At 41.0% G+C, this 5630-nt stretch overlaps 1 long non-coding RNA gene across 1 annotated transcript; it reads right to left on the bottom strand.

The window, feature by feature from the left end:
• Positions 1 to 475: 475 nt before the first annotated feature.
• On the bottom strand, positions 476 to 5356 carry LOC140105923 (uncharacterized). Its single transcript, XR_011850674.1, has 4 exons — positions 5226 to 5356; positions 3820 to 3897; positions 1471 to 1585; positions 476 to 661 (listed from the first exon to the last, which is right to left on the bottom strand). It is a non-coding gene; the product is annotated as an uncharacterized lncRNA (long non-coding RNA).
• Positions 5357 to 5630: the final 274 nt, after the last annotated feature.

A 5630-nucleotide genomic window follows, 5' to 3' on the forward strand; every position in this document is an offset into this window, starting at 1 on the left:
TTTTGTTGTGCTGTTCACAGGCCTTCCTACTGGGTGAACTCCTCCTGCTGTGTCAGGAGGGTACACCATGAATATTTCCGTTATTTTGCCCTTGCCAGGGCCGATGCATCTGTGATTGTTATACCTAAAATTACAAATAAAGAATTGACAAAAAAAAAAAAAAGAAGAGTATGAAGAGAGCTCTGTCCCCAATGGGGCTCAAAATCTAAACAACCTACCAGGATGTTTTGAAGTGTAGAAGGAAACTCCACGCAAACACGGAGAGAACAAAACATTTTTTGCAGATGTTGACCTGAGTGGGGGATGCAGTGTTACATGGATGTACTGTTGGGGCTCAATCAGAAATGTGGGGTGAAGCGTGACATGGATGAAATGTTGGGGTGGTAAGGATCATGTGACATGGACGTAATGTGGAATTCAAAACTACTTTGAAAGGAAATCTTTATTTACAGAACAGTAGAAATCAGCAGTAAAAAAAAAAAAAAAAGAAATGAAATCAAATAAATTTTAAAGAAAACAAGTCAAATTCAAATAATGTTTTCCAAATATCACTGATGAAATGGTCATTATGGTAGAAGCACATCTTCATGGAACACATTCTTCTTCAGACGATAACTGCACAGAAGATCCACATCTTAAGCTTTCTCCAATCACTCGAAATCTGTAATAAGAAGATGACATGCGTCAAATAATAGCCCTCCACCAATACCGTCCACCACCATCTCATCAACACTAAAAGGATTAGATCCATTAATCTATTAGACTTTCAATGAAAATGAAACAGACATTTCAAGAACCAGCTTTAGACTACTACTGGACACCAGGCCTAAATATCCAATAACAGCCCTCCACTGATTCCCTCCACAACCATCCCACCAACACTAAAAGGATTAATCCCATAACGAGGGAATAATGAACCTTTACACCTTTCAATGAAAATGAAATAGAAGTTTCCGGAACCAGCTTTAGACTACTACTGGACACCAGGCCTAAGCATCCAATAATAGCCCTCCACCGATTCCATCCACAACCATCCCATCAACACTAAAAGGATTAGATCCATAACGATGGAATAATGAACCTTTACGCCTTTCAATGAAAATGAAATAGAAGTTTCCGGAACCAGCTTTAGACTACTACTGGACACCAGGCCTAAGCATCCAATAATAGCCCTCCACCGATTCCATCCACAACCATCCCACCAACACTAAAAGGATTAGATCCATAACGATGGAATAATGAACCTTTACGCCTTTCAATGAAAATAAAATAGAAGTTTCAGGAAGCAGCTTTAGACTACTACCGTACACATGTCTAAGTATCCAATAATAGCCCTCCACTGATTCCGTCTACGACCATCCCACCGACACTAAAAGGATTAGATCCATAACGAGGGAATTATGAACCTTTACGCCTTTCAATGAAAATGAAATAGAAGTCTCAGGAACCAGCTTTAGACTACCAACTTACCAGTTTTTTTGCAATGTTTAATGCCATGTACATAAAATGAGCATTGCCCGGAAGGGTACACTGTTCTTTAAAACCCTTCTGGGGTCCAATACACAATGAAGTGAACTTTCCAGACCTACAACAAAAAACAAGATGAGAGTAATAAGTAATAAGAATGAGTAATCAGAAGATCCTAATTATGACATGCGCCAAATAATAGCCCTCCACCAGTACCGTCCACGACCATCTCACCAACACTAAAAGGGATTAGATCCATTAATCCATTAGACTTTTAATGAAACAGAAGTTTCAGGAACCAGCTTTAGACTACTACTGGACACAGGCCTAAATATCCAATAATAGCCCTCCACTGATTCCGTCCACAACCATCCCATCAAAACTGAAAGGATAAGATCCATAACGAGGGAATTAAGAACCTTTACTCCTTTCAATGAAAAATGAAATAGAAGTCTCAGGAACCAGCTTTAGACTACTACTGAATACAGGACTAAGAATCCAATAACAGCCCTCCACTGATTCCGTCCACAACCATCCCATCAAAACTGAAAGGATAAGATCCATAACGAGGGAATTATGAACCTTTACGCCTTTCAATGAAAATGAAATAGAAGTCTCAGGAACCAGCTTTAGACTACTACTGGACACCAGGCCTAAATATCCAATAACAGCCCTCCACTGATTCCCTCCACAACCATCCCACCAACACTAAAAGGATAAGACCCATAACGAGGGAAGGGTAGTCTGTTCTTTAAAACCCTTCTGGGGTCCAATACACAATGAAGTGAACTTTCCAGACCTACAACAAATAAGATGAGAGGGGTCAAAAAACCTTTCCATAATTTGACAAATGTCAACACATGAAAGCAGAGACTTGATGAAAGTCAACTACAAAGGTTTAAGCAAAAAATAATGTACTTCTAGCTTTTTCTAGAAGCAGGCATAAAAATAGCTTCAAATGCATGAGCACAAACAGCAACAGAGGCCAAGGATTAATTGCCCCGGGGGCCATGTGACTATGTTGCAGCAGTGATTGACACCAGCTGCGGGCAACTTTTAGCAGCAGCCAATGGCTGATGGCGGCTCTGGCCATGTGGCTATGGTGAAGTGGCAAGGGATTACAGCGACTGCGGGCTTCTCATTTTGTCTATGAGCAGTGGCCAAGGGCTTGAAGCATGATATTTGGGCTTATACTATAATAGGAACAGAAAAATGCAACTTCTTTCTCCAAAATTTAACCTGTCGACATGTTCACCATAGAGTTGTATGGTGAGCCGTCATGTCACTATGGGACCTACCAGCCCTCTCTACTGCTAATATCTGACCTGTACAGCCATTCTCATCGCGGCATTAAAGTGATAACCCCCTCTCAATTATCACAGTAACGCAGTGTGATGAAAAACAGCGGGGAACTGCACTAGGTGGAAGGAGAACCACACCAGAACATTGTTCTGTTGGGCTGGGGAAATCCTTATTAATCAATGCAGCATAAAAATATATTGCATCAATATTGTTTTTGCACTAACATATTGTTACCATAGGTAACTACATGCCATAATAGCCATTTTCACATGGCGTTACACTGATACCCCTCAATTATCAATGCAACGTGTCATGATCAAAGTAGCCACTAACCTGCCAGAGGAGATGGGCGGACATGCTCACCATGGAGTCGTATGGTGAGATGCCAATTTACTAGGTTAGTTCTAAGGCCACTTCTAGGGAGAGATATTTTATCACAACATTAAAGCGATAACCTCCTCAGTCATCACAATAACAGTGTGACAAGAACAGCTGGGATGGAGAGTAGGACCGAACCAGGACATCGTCCTAGTGCCCTAGGAATCTAGTGGAGAGTTACCACCTCTGAGGCAGTAACCAATGCAGTATTGTACCACATCAATTTTGAACTTAGTTCGTTTTTATAGCTAATTTCACACAGTACGACACAGATACCCCTCAATATCAATGCCGAGCCATGCTACATTAGCTAGAGCTATATCTGTCAGGCAGGATGGGCCGACTTTACAACATTGAGTTGTACGGTGTCCAGTCATTTTACAAATGATCTTTACTAATCTACACTTGCTAATCTTAACACTACACTACAGGACGCCACTTTTATCACGGTAATAAAGGAATAACCCCTCAATTACTCCAGTAAAGAGTGTGACAAAAACAGCTAGGAATAGGGAGGATTTGTGCCACCAAGACATTGTTCAGCTGGCGTGGACATGTAGATGCTTAGTTACCCGTCCAGTACCACCACCGAGAAAGTACTGGATGCAGTAAGACACCCTCAACGATCAATGATCAATGATCAATGCAACGAGGCACGTGGCAAGCACTTACCGTCTGATGGTAGCTCCTCCCAACTTAGGCTGAATGTGAAAGACTGTGTCCACAGTGATAAGGCAGTGGCAAATGTTTCTATAAAAAAGGAGAAAAAAAATACATAAGAAAATAGACACTTGGGTACATTAATTGAACTTAAAAACAGCACCACACCGGTTCACAGGTTGTGTGGGATACTGCGATCTCCCTCTAATGAAGTGAATGCAACCAAACTGCAGTAAGAAACATGATTTAAGATCAAACATGGAAAAAAATTTTGGAGAAAGAAGTTGCATTTTTCTGTTCCTATAATTGAATTTATTTGCTATCCTCTAGTCCAGTTTCCTCCAAGTGGGACACAAGTCCATGCACACAATCTATACATTCTGAAGCAAAGAGGTGCAGATAAGAAATAAGATCTTTGTTCCTGTGATGAGTGGTGGCCTGAATTGGATGTGATCATAAGGTTATCCCCTGCCATGTGGTGAGAAGAGTCATTTAACCACATGCAGGTAGTTAATAACAAGTTACAATTCCCGCCAATTTCTTTTAACTTGCTAAATTTTTATAGATGAATGAGATTTTCATAAAAGAGGGAATTTTAATAAGAATATTTAATACAAATGGCCGATCGGTGTACTGGGGAGACAACCAGAGGGCAACAATATGAGAAGGGTACCGCCCTTTAGAGGGAGATGAGAGAGAGAGGGGATCTACCAGTCTGAGAGGGAGATGAGAGAGAGGGATCTACCAGTCTGAGAGGGAGATGAGAGAGAGAGGGGATCTACCAGTCTGAGAGGGAGATGAGAGAGAGAGGGGATCTACCAGTCTGAGAGGGAGATGAGAGAGAGAGGGGATCTACCAGTCTGAGAGGGAGATGAGAGAGAGGGATCTACCAGTCTGAGAGGGAGATGAGAGAGAGGGATCTACCAGTCTGAGAGGGAGATGAGAGAGAGGGATCTACCAGTCTGAGAGGGATTTGAGAAAGAGAGATCTACAATTTTGAAAGGGAGATGAGAAAGAGGAAGCCACCAGTTTGAGAGGGAAATAAGAAAATGGAGGTATCCATTTTTAGAGGGAGAAAGGGCCCACAATATGAACAAAGCCTTATGCAGCACTCACTATGTGTTTGCACTAGGTATTAAAAACACATTACATGCAAACACAATGGGAAAAAGTAATCAGAACCCATCATCAATAATCATGCGTTTTGCCTGATGTGTTTGTGATGTGTTTCCCAAGCCCAACCCGGATTATAGCCTATATGAGGGGGTGAGTAGTATATTATGCAGGTTCTATAAAATATAATCCCACATTTAATACAGCCTTGTAATAAAAGTGAATAGCATAGACAAAAGCAGATACAAATAACAAACACAACAAATCTGCATTTTCAATAGACATAAGGCAAACCTCTCACTTACATATTTCATTGGCGCTCTCTGCTGCTCTCCTCCACAGTCTGCTGCACACCAGGCCTCATCACCTCCAGGAATGACAAATACCAACAAACCTGCTGGCATTGAAGATCTTAATTGGTCTTAATTGATGAGACACACCCTCTCCCTAGTTGTGTGCACAAACACCCTTTCACTGCTGAACACATTTTATTAGTGATTTTTGTTTTTTTGCAGCGCTTTTGATTCATTCTAAAAATAGAGTAACAGCTGTAGCCACATGTCTGCTGAGAGTGGCATTCATTTAGTTAAAATCTGTTAAGCTTTGTTCACATGTGGCATTTGCATTGAGCAATACAAAAGCTGAGGAGATTTGCCGGATGAACATTACAGTTATTAACACAAGATTCATAACTAATATTAGTGCAATAT

The sequence above is a fragment of the Engystomops pustulosus genome, chromosome 11 (assembly GCF_040894005.1).
Source record: "Engystomops pustulosus chromosome 11, aEngPut4.maternal, whole genome shotgun sequence".
Taxonomy (NCBI): domain Eukaryota; kingdom Metazoa; phylum Chordata; class Amphibia; order Anura; family Leptodactylidae; genus Engystomops; species Engystomops pustulosus.